Source organism: Triticum dicoccoides, chromosome 2B (genome assembly GCF_002162155.2).
Source record: "Triticum dicoccoides isolate Atlit2015 ecotype Zavitan chromosome 2B, WEW_v2.0, whole genome shotgun sequence".
NCBI lineage: Eukaryota > Viridiplantae > Streptophyta > Magnoliopsida > Poales > Poaceae > Triticum > Triticum dicoccoides.
The window spans coordinates 607,175,602-607,187,881 of NC_041383.1; positions in this window are offsets into that span (position 1 = coordinate 607,175,602).

The window sequence follows — 12,280 nt, forward strand, 5'->3', positions numbered from 1 at the left end:
GATGCCCGAATTCTTGAGAACCTTGACATCGTTGGTGATGTCGACTATAGCGAACATGTAGTGGGGGCTGTTGACAAACCTGGCGAAATGCTCGCAAGGCCTTGTGGCCACGCAGTAGTGGTAGACAAGGACGTGGTGGACCACACACATCTGGGCAACAATGACCTTGGGACAAGACCCGACACGAGCGCGGTTGTGCTTGATGTCGAACCCGACCACCTTGTACTTCTCGTCGGCAAGCAACAGCTCCATGATGTGGATGGAGTACTCCACCCATACCGGGTGGTTGGTGTACACCACCAAGAGCTCCTCGAACCTTCGACGGGTGTCCATCACGGCATGGATGGTGAACTGCTGCTCATCGTGGGCAGTCGCTCGGAGCGCCATTGGAGCCGCGCAGGATACTCACTAAGAATTTGTCGTGGTGTGCTTCTTGCAATGGTGGGCACGATCGAAAGGTTGAAGATACACAAGGGTTAAATAGCCGCTGTAACAAATGGGGGCCAGCCGGCCTGTAATCGTCATGTCTTGTCACGACTTTTATAGCGGAGGATTCCAGTGCATGCTTGACAACACCGCACCGCAGTTTGACCACGCGTAGGCTCAAAGAGGCACCAAATGTATCATCGGTGAGCCTGTTCCTATGCTACTGTGCAGTTTACCATGCAAGCTTCCCGCCCGGCTTGGTTTGCCACGCGTCGGCTAGAAGAGGGACAAATCATGGGCATTTATTGGCAAAAAGCTTTGTAAAAACAAAGTGTGTGGAATGACTTAGGTCGTAAGTTTAACCATGGGTGATGAGGTCAAAGTTACACAGAAGGGTGATGATGGACACTCGAGTGCGATAATTAATTCTGCGCTCTACAGGGCACACGATGGAAGAAACCAACTGTGTGCAATAATTTTCAAGATCGCAGTCGAGTTAGCTATACAAATTGTGTGTTGTGAGATCGGCAAGGTAAACAGATTCGAGAATGGTTAATAAAATCAAATCTAAGACCATTGCATATTAAGTTCAAAATAGTGCTACCAATATACGAGTCTCATATGATGCCATTTCAACGATTGTACCATAAAGGCTCGAAATATTACAAGGTTCAAATTCTAGAGTTATATGGCTCAAATTCAAAGATTACAAGGTTCAAACTGATATTAGAAATGAAATTCAGCTCATCAGCTGCAAATGCTTGCGCTGATCCGCTGAACATGGATATCAGAGAGGTTCAAACTAATATTACCACTTCTAAGTCTGGTTTCGAATCCTCACAACTTTCGCAAAGGGGCCAGCCACAGAGAAGTCATGTATGGGGTTGACACGATGAGTTCCGATTACTCTGTCATCTGAAGTTCCAAAATGAAATTCAGCATTTTTGGAGCCTATTCCATTCTGCCGCATGCGCCGGTGCTAATCAACAAACCATTCATTTTTCCGAAATAAATGTAGGGCAAACCTCATTACCTTTAGCACCTTTGCTCTGACAACAAAGAACCTGGCGAATACAATCTCTGGTAAGGTCCCTCGGTAGGAGTTCAAAGTAATTTCTGAGAGATGCAGATCTAGGCATTCAACATGATTGTTATATTATATCACACTATCCACCAGTGGGCCTGATCTCATCTGCAAAAGAACAAAACGTGTTAGTGCCTAGATGCAGTTTTGAATATTACTACAGGCCTATTTGGTTTGCAGGATTTGTAAAATGCACTAACATGCCATCTTTGATCTGACATGATTAACATGGGCATTAACATGCCATCTTCCATCTTCACAAGATGTGGAGTGGATGAAAAGTTCCCTAAGAAAACTAGTACAGATGAATCCAAAGGAGAAATGCATATGGATTGTAACCATATGGATCAAGCATTGTCATTGTAAACTTGGAAAAGGAGACATGTATGTACTGAAATCCTCCAAAAGAATCCTTTAGAAATCGTAGTACATTGTCATTGTAAACATGGAAAAAAGTGTCACAAATTGAACTCCCTTATGGTTAACATTTAACAGGAAAGGAACATCACCTCGATATATAGCTTCTCCAGGCACGGAAAGCATCTCAGGAAAGTGAAAACTTGCTCCAGGTTGGGGCCGATAGATTCTAGTGCCAAAACCTTCACTCTGTGCAGTTTCGCGGTCAGGCTTGTTGGAATCATTTTTTGAATGATAGACGAACAAACATCTTCAAAATTATAAATAATGTTCATTTGTAGAAGGAGAAGTAGAAGGCGGTTGTTGTACCTGAACGGGTGTGGATCCAATAACATGTTCGGAGTATTGGTCAGACGAGTAGCCCAACATTGTCAATTTTGGCGCAGAAATGACATTGATTCTTGTTGGACCTACTTGATCAAGTACAAGTAATCTCTCAAGTGCAGGTGTGTCCTCAATGACCATACCGTGGTACACATCTTGTGATGTCCTCCTGCCGAACCAGCAACACACATAAATAGTCCGGAGAGTCATGCAGGTGATGTGGAATGTACTCAACCCATTGATCGCCTGAAGATGAAGGTACTCAAGTGCAGTACATCCATGGAGCAGGCGCTCCATGTCACCGTTTGAGAGGCAGACGACGACGAGCTCGAGGTGCTTTAGTCGTGGTAGAATAAGAGCGGGCACGTCATTAAGGGGGGGGGGGACGACACTTCCTGAACTTGGCGACGCGCAGCGTGGGCGCAAGGCGGAGCACAGACGTTGGCAGCAAGCGCATATGCCCATCATCAAAAGTGAGCTCCTCAAGCTTATCTAGGGCGGGGGATCCGAACTAGTCATCAAGCTTGGCTCAGTCCCTGCCGTTGGAACGGAACTTGCCCATTCTAAGGCCTCTGGTTGGGCCAGGGTGACTGCCGAGGATCTTAGAGAACGCATCCAAGCTTTTGCGATAGCCATGGCAGAGCTCGTGGGTGTCAATGAGGTCGAGAGGGGTGAAGTTCCATAGGGGGTGCCACCGCCGGGAAAGGATGGTTGTCCATGCCCCCATTTGATTGGGAGGAGGGAGATGATAACTATCAACATATCATCGGGGAGGCTGCTGATGAAGTCTATGCCTGCTGGAGTCGCTTGCGGTTCTAGCTTGCCCCACCTCCGCTTGTTGGTAGGCCCGTTCTCCACCTCTGTAGTCTCTTTGTTAGCGGTGCTTGTTGATAGAAATGAAAGTACAGGGAATATTTAGTTAAAACAGGGAAACAGAAAAGTGTATTGGTAACTAGAAGTTATTAGGTAGGAATATAGTATGAAAAGGGAATAACAATTGGTTGCTTAAATAATACACAATTCATTTAATATTGTTGGGTAAGTCAACATGCAGATAGTTGAAAAGAAAACTTACTTCGAACAAACTCAAGACGGATGATTTTGTCGGGGAAGTTAGCATATATCTCATGACCAGGCCCTTTTATGTGCAGTCCAATTTTAGTGCCAGCTTTCAGTACATAAAACTTAGAAATTTCTTTCCAAAAGCCAACGCCAAAATAGGAGTCACCACATTCATCAAGTAATACAGTAGCAATGATTGTAAATCCATGGTTTGTGTGCAGTATGACATCCGTGCAACCTTGATCTATGTAAAGGGAAAAAATGTGCACTACATAATCTGTTGCATAGCAAGGGATGCGCTGTGGAAAATGGTAGGATTGTTAAAGAAAATATGGTAACATGCAAATATGGGCCCAAATTGAAAGAACTGTACAACAGTTGAAATCGAAGGACAAAAATCTATAATTAAATAGATAGGGTAAACATGATGTCATGGAAATATGAGAGTAACCGACAGAACAATACATCATTAATTTGCCTAATATAGAAAGAAGAGGGGGAAAATCCCCTTTGACGTATATGGTGCATGTGGTACCTTTTATCCAAATGTAGCAATATTTAGAATATCTTTAGGAAAGTAGGCCATGCCAACTGATTTAGGGTGAGATTGAACATACCGCGCACATGCTCAAGTCATCTGGTACGGTGAGATGGAATCTTTGGCGGAGGTCGCAAGGTCCTGATGTGTCAGTGCACTATACACTCTATGAATTAAAGAAGACCCTCAAATCAGCACGAATAAAAATGAATTCACGGCGATTTCTGTCGGGTGATTAAAGGAGGCAGATGAACTGGGATGAGAGATGAGATAATATCTCATTAAATTAGTTACCTTGACGTCCATGAGAAAAAAAACCTCAGTATGGCAGATTCCCCAACCGAGCGGAGCTGGGTCGACCGTGAGCAGCATCGAGAAAGTCGATGGCGATAGGCGGCGGCAAGTGGAAGTGGTGAAATGCGGTGGGGTTTGCCGGCAGCCTGGCGGCGGCGGCAGGCGGCGAGCTAAGTGGTTACCGCCGTGATAGGCGGTGCCATGCATAGACGCGGAGGAGCTTGTGCAGGTGTGAATGGGTCCCAGAGGCATGGGGTGGCGGGCGGGGGTGAGGGTTTTTGTGACGTGGGGGTGGCGAGGGTTTTCTTTTTTCTTTTTTGAATTGGGTGGTGAGAGTTTTCTGTCCCACAAAGAATTTTGGAGGCAACAGTTTGCTAGAGCCAACCATGTATGATTGACGCAAGAAGCAAAACAAAAGTCATTGCACACAGTTCCAATTTTGGGAACCGTGTGTGATTGAAGCAATAGGCAAAACAAAAGTCATTGCAACCTCCGTCCTGGTTTATTGGTCCCCTCTGTAATTTGTACCAAATTTTGACCAAATATTTGACTAAGAAATGTTTATGCATGTCACAAAAAATTATATCATTGAACATATGTTCAAATACGCATCCGACAATATAATTTTTGCTAACCTGCACTAACATTTTGTCAGTTAAATCTTTGGTCAATATTTAACACAAATTACAAAGGGGACCAATAAACGAGGACAGTGGTAGATTCCATCAACCAAACTGATTGCATCCATATCCCACAGTTAGACATAAGTAAACATAGATTAAACATACTCAGGCATAGATAATAAGCGTACACGTACACAAGCATAGCTCAACCGTCATTAAGCATGCTCAAGCGTACATATATAGTTTGATCCCACTTCTCATCTCACAAGCCGACATGATCCCGAAGCTTCTCCAGGTACTCGGTATACGCGCCATGCTCCACCCTGCGAGCATACTTATTCTTGAAGGAGCCAACGGCCCGTCCTCTTGCATGCGCCAGAACACTTTGATACGCGTCATCAAGCTTGTGGTTGCAGAATGGGCATCGATAGCCGCCGTTCCAAGTCCTAAAACGCCTGTTATGCATTCCCACATAAAGCTCCCTCAGGATTTGCCTCTTGCACCTCCTTTGGACATCTTCATCCTCGCTGTCCACATCGTCAGACAGCACCTATACAAATAGTGAAAAAATATGGCATCAAATTAATGGTTACGAACTAAACTCTAGCGAACATTTGGCAATTGCCAAAAATTGGCATCAAATCAATGATTACATGCCATGAAGTAGGATTAGGAATTTATGGCTATTTATTTATACATATCCAGAGATTATGGTTCGATTTTTAAGCACATTCGTCTATGTACAGACCAATCTTGAAAAAAATAATGGCACAAACATATGTAGGTCATTCAAAATCAATTGTCAAGTCCTGGCTAGGAATTATTAGCATGAACACTAACCCTAGTCGGATTACTAGCAGAAATCATTTCCATAGATGAAACAACTAATCACTTATCACTTGTACCATTCAAACAATCAATACACTACACGGATCTAATGAAACTTACTCAGATTTCATGGATTGGGAGAACATAATCATAGGATTTCTATTCCAAAAAGGGGGGAGGCAGGAGTAACCAGAGAAACCCTGGGATCTATTTGACACATAAATGGGTATAGATGACTAACCAATTGTCCGTCGTTGTCGGAGTCGTCACCCGAGTCATCACCAGAGTCAGTGTGGAACTCCGCCTCCGGCTGTGGAAGCTCGACGCCGTCGATGACGGTAACCTCTGTCTCCATCTCCACACCGTGCTTCGGTGCTTTAGCAGCCCCGGCGTCGCCACTCCCTCTGATGGGGCGCTTCGATGGCATTCTCATACACTGACGACCTTGATGACTGAGAGTGGCGTCGAGGAAGCAAGCGGAGAGAGGGGATTGTGTGTGTGGCGAGGATGGGGGTGCAGCCGCTCAGGCGCACCATTAATATGGAGTAGTGGGAGAGAGGCGGGCGGCGGTCAAACCGCTGGCTCGCCTCCCGGTGAGCCTGCGCACCGGACTGCTGGCATGACTGCCATCGTTTCACACATCTACTCGCAGTGTCTCGATGACACTGCGCAGCGAGCAGGCCTCCGTCAATTCACACACTTGCACGCACGCCTCCCGGTATGCCTGCGCGGCGGACTGCTCGCATGCGGCCCGTCAACTCACGCCTGCTCGCACGGTACACGGGTCGTGTGGCGGCACGTATATTGTTTTTCTATTTGGATGATTAATGATGCCGCTTTATTTTTTGCTTAACCGAAGCATGACACGTATCCATTGTTGGTCTAACACTCACGGTTCGAATAAATAGTCCATTTGGGATATTGGTTCCCAATTATTAATAATCTCCCATTTGTAATTAGATAAAGATTACATCAAAACTGGTCTCAAATTTGACTAAAAAAGTACAATGCAACTTTGTATTGGTGTCGATATGACAACACGATAAGTTTCATGAACTTCAAATAAGTTTTGGATGTACCAGAATTTAAAAATTAAGATTCTCATTGTTTGAAATTTGTTGCACGGGGAGTAAACATGCACCCAGTGAGACACATGTGTTTTTGCAATCCATTTAGGTGCACTGTCACGTGTGCATGTAGCTCGAATTTGATTTTTGCACATTATACCCGTAGAAAATCAATCAATTAATGTACTAAAATGTCTTAATGATCTATGTTTTTTTCGAAATTAAAACGTCCTTCCTTTGGTAACATATATATGTCCACCGCAGTATAATTAATTTAACATGCATCGTAGTTGCGGTGGATTCTCGGTGTGTGGGTGGGTGTGTGTGTGCGGGGGTGTGTGCATCTAGGGGTGGCGAGTGGCTCGCAATACACTACAAGTTGTGAGCCACTGTATGGGTTGGCCATTTTGTTAGGCAGGCCGGTGCCACATCAGAGTCATGAATTCGTAATTTGAAACATTACATAACCGTTTCATACATACATGTTTTGGCCACATGCAGTCGATGGTTGTCCTACACGACACTCGATACTCGCGTATGACGCTTTCTATGGGCCCGCGAGGTCGTCGTCCATCACTTTGACGAATAGCCAGTAGTGAGGTTAATTTGACTAGCAAGGTCGAATCTTTTTTGTTTGTGTTATGGTGGTATATAGTGCGCGTCGAAGAGGTGGAAGGGGACTAACATATATATATATATATATATATATATATATATATATATATATATATATATATATACACGTGTGCGTCCACAAACAAGTACACCTCACTCAGTGTCGGGACTTTTCGGTTTCCGAGGCACATGCCACATCAAAATTGTGAAAATGGCTATTCAAACATCATACAACACCTCTTTGCGCCACATGCTTGCATGCGGTGGTTATCCTAGCTAGGACACTCACTTGTGATGCTTCCATCTATGCGCCCACGAGGCCATCGTCAATGCATGTGCATCACTTCGACCTACATCAGGAGAGGTTAATTAATTTCACCATCTATGAGGATACTTTATGGGTTGTATTACGGTAGGAGCATATAGTATGTGTCAAAGAGGGGGAAGGGGACCATCATATGTAGTATGCTTCATGAACCTCGCTTTGTGTGTGTCGGCGTTCTGGGAACGGGGGTCCCTAGACTTGCCTGCCTACAGCCCGCGGCATGGCTCAAGCAGTGGCCCAGTACGGCCCACCTTCATCAACTCAAGCTCAAGACCCTCACGAGGGGCCAAGCCTCGTGGGGCGTACGACAAGAAGCTTCCTCTGGAGCGGCCTCGCCAGGCAGCCTCGCGAGGAGGCGGAGAGGTCAAGGCAAGGGTACCTCGCGAGGTGCACATGATGCAAGCCATGACGATCGAGACCAGGCGGGCGCCAGGCGGGCGCCGGCCTGTGCAGTGTCCTTGTTTCCCCTTTGGTGCAAATGGAGCAAGCTCAGGCCAAGGCATCAGGCAAAGGCTACCGTTTCGTTGCATCAAGACCAAGACCAGCAGAGCGGCAGGATGGAGGTCACCGTGGAGCTCAAGACGGCGTCATCGTCACAGTCTTTGGTAGTCGAAGACCAACTTTAGTCAGGATAAGTGTACTAGATGTTCCCTTTTGAAATGGCCAATTGTTGGCGCCCTTCCCGCTCAATATTTGGGAAGAGGACCAGGGCCTCTCTCTATATATAGGGCTAGCCACCATAGTATGGGGCATCTCGAATCGACCCTTCCAAAGGGACAACACCACCACAAGAACATCCCTCGTGAGGCTGTTCTTCCCTTGTATTGTTCATCATCAGCCCCTAGGCAATCCACCACACCACACACTGGAGTAGGGTATTGCACCACAATGGTGGCCTGAACCATTATAAACCCCGTGTCCCTCGTGTGTTCATCTTTCTAGCCTAGATCCTAGCGAGGCGCCGGAGCGTGGGTCGCTAGGAGAGAGATCTTCGCGCGCACCCCAGAGTTCGAACCTTAAGGGTCTGCCGAAACCCGAAATCCGACATTTGGCGTGCCAGGTAGGGGTGTGCCGGAATCTTTTCTTCCACCATCTCGCGTTCCATCGTCTGTCGCATCCATGGCTGACGCTCGCCGAGCCCGCGCCAAGTGTCGGGCTGCTCTCGCTGCCCACGTCGCCCAGACGGCTCCCGTCGGTGGGCCTCCCCGTTGTTCCCCGTCACCTGCCGCCCACGCCGCCACCAGCCCGGCGGGGAACGAGTAGCACGCGTCGTCGCTGCATCCCTCGGGGCGGCGAGAAGGCCGCACCACCACCCCGTCGCTGACTCCAGCAGGCTCGTTGTTGCACGCTCGTCGCGCTCCTGCGGACGTGCATGCCATGTTGCTCCTGGCACGTGAGCTCCTGCACTACCGCCCCGTCGATGAACTCTACAAAGAGTGGCTCACTCATCACCGAGCTCATCAGTGCCACAGGGGGCTCCCCTACACCGTCCCTCTCGCTGCATCGCCCTCCGTCCTGCATAGGCAACGCGGCTCCGGAGGCGCCTCCACCGCCTCCTCCCCAAGACGGCGCCCTAGCCCCAAGGCGCGCAGCCCCTGGACGAGACCCACCGCGTCCAGCACCCGCGCAGCAGGAAAGGAGCCGCCAAGAAGTCCCTCGCCCTCAAGAAGGTGCTCGCGTGCTCCCTGCACCAGCGCGCCATGATCGCATTCCCGCTCCAGCGCGCCAAGACCCCGCGCTGCTCCTGGCAGCAGCGCGCGGAGACCTCCAAGATCAAGCCCTTTGTCAGCAAAGGGCCCCGGTGGCCACCGCAGGCTGCCGCGCCTTCACCACCGAGCTGCGCAGCGTGGCCTGGCCGGGCAAGTTCAAGCCGGACCTGCGTCCTCGCTATGACGGCACCGCTGACCTTGCGGAGTTGCTTCAGCTCTACGAGCTAGGCATCAAAGCAGCCAACGGAGACAAAAAAGACATGGCGAACTAGTTTCCCATGGCGCTCAAGGATGGCGCCCGCACCTGGCTCCTGAACCTGCCTCCCAGCACGATATCCTCTTGGGACGAGATGCGCACTCGCTTCATCGCCAACTTCCAAGGCACTCGTGATCGGGCCCCGGCCATGAGTGACTTGTGCCGCATCAAGCAACAACCAGGAGAGACCCTGCAAAAGTACATCCAGCGCTTCAACAACGCCCGCCTCAAGATCCCTAGGGTGACTGAGGAAGCCATCATCTCAGCCTTCTCCGATGGCGTTCGTGACATCAAGATGAAGGAAGAACTGGCGATCCATGAGGATCTGTGCACATCTCTGGAGTTGTTCAACTTGGTGACCAGGTGGGCCAGGGCTGAGGAAGGGCGCCTCTCCCTCCTCGAGCTTCCAGCTACTGATCCTGAAGAGAAGAAGCCCAAGGCCAAGGACGTGAAGCGCAAAGGAGCAGCCGTGCTCGTAGCTGAGCCAGACACTAAGCATGGCAAAGATCAGCCGGAGTCGTCCAAGGGCAGCCGGTACTGCGTGTACCACGACCTCCACACTCACTACACCAACGAATGCCAATAGCTCAGAGCCATGCGAGATGGACGTATCGTCCGATGCCCCGAGCGCAACGATCGGGGCTACGGCCGAGGAGGAGGAAGAGGTGGAGGACGATGGGAAGACCGTGGCCCTCGCCAAGAGTGGCGTGACCGACCTCGCGAGGACCGCTAGCAGGACCAGCCTCGCGAGAGGGGTTGGAAGGATCAGCCTCGTGAGGATCGCCCGCAAGGCAACGCAGGCCTCCCTCCTCTGCCGCCACCACCAAGGAGGAATGAAGATCAGCATCAGGACGAGGGGGCTGGGGGCTTCCAGGAGCCGCGTGCTATCTCTTGCATCTTGGGCGGAGCTCAAGCCCCGGCCTCTCAGCGCATCTTCAAGCAGTTTGCTCACGAGGTGAATGCAGTCCTCCCGAAGCCCGAGGCCTCGCGCCCTCTCAGGTGGCCCACGTGTGCCATCACGTTCAGCTCAGCGGATCAACTCAAGTGAGCAGCAACAACTGGAGTCCTCCCAATGCTTTGTTCCCTGGTCATCAGCAACGTGCAAGTCACCAGGACCCTCATCGATGGTGGCGCAGGGCTCAATGTTTTGTCTGTCGAGACATTAAACAATCTCCAAGTGTCATATGATCAGCTTCAGCCAACCAAGCCCTTCTCAGGAGTCACTGATGGTTCTACCACCCCGATAGGGCAGGTCCGCCTCCCCGTCACCTTCGACAGTGCAAAAACTACTGCACAGAGCTCACCGACTTCAACGTCGCCCACATTCGCCTGCCATACAACGCCATCCTCGGGTATCCAGCCCTGGCTAAGTTCATGGCGGTGACTCACCATGGCTACAACGTCCTCAAGATGCCAGGAAGTGGTGGGGTCATCACAGTCCCCTGTGAGAAAAAGGACGCAGTGTGTTCTCTCGAGCGCGCCCTCCAAGTTGCATCAATTGAAGACCCAGATGTAGGAGCGGGAGCCTTCCCAAAGTAGTTCCCAAGAAGAAGAAGACAGCACCTGGCGCAGGCCCTCGGGAGGCTGGCACCTCCGATGGCACGACGTCAGGATCCGCACCTGTTCAAGGGGCGCCTCCCTCTGTCGCATAGGAAGGCGCGCCCGACGCCCTCCTCGGGCAAGGCTCGGGAGCTCTCTCCTGGAGGGCCACTGACTTTGCCAAGGTCACGAGGGAGGCACTGGGGCACCACTTGGAGGCGTGCTTCACGACACCTTTCCCTCAGGAAGGTTCGAAGCAAGGAAGATCCAACCCTCAGGAGTTTGTCACTAAAATAACTCAGGAGCTACAGGAGTCAAGAGTCATGCGCTGCAGCCACCGCCTACTCGCCGTAGCTCCCCATCCAGGCGAGGATGGTGGGCTGCGCGTCTGCATCGACGTACCAGGGCTCAACCAAGTCGCATCTCAGGAGCGCCTCCGGCCTTCACGCATGGGACGTTGCGAGGGTCTGCCTCACAGCTACGTTCGCATGCCTCTTGGCCTGCCGAACGCGGCCGCTGCTCATCAGCGCCTGGTGCGAAGCATTCTGGAAGCTCAGCAGGTCAGGCACTATGCGGTCCTGGCGGAGATGGAGATGGTCCTCGAGGAGCCGCCTGGGCCCCCGGAGCCTCCCGAGGCTCAGGTCCTTGGAGGCTCGTGAGGGTCGGCTTCCTCATCGCGGGTCGTCAGCTACTCCAACGTTCCTTCATCTTCAACAGTATCAGGTGACATCTTTCAAGTTCCATTTCAGCTGGGAGCGCCCTCAGGGCTGCATCATTCCCAGGTCGCATGGGTCCGTCCCTGCGGCATGTATCTCTTTTGCTCATGTCTTTAGTTTACCTTGCTGGGGGCGCCCCTCGGGCTGCATTATCCCCAAGCCGCTCGGGCCTGACCCGGTGGCATGTATCTTTCCCGCATCTATCTAGGCCGTGTGCCTCGCATATTTGACCCGCTATGATTATAATATGATGCCTACCACGACCCCCTTTTTTCTCCTTCATGCCAATCGCTTGCACGTTAAAAGGGGGGCACCTGAGCATCGCGACTCACAGGCTCTTACTGGCCTTCCAGCCCTCACCTCCTGGCCTTGTCCACGGCATCGCGACCTGGCATACCAGCGACAGCTGAGCTCGCTCGAGGGCCGGGATCTGAGGACGTAGAGCGTTGGCATCTAA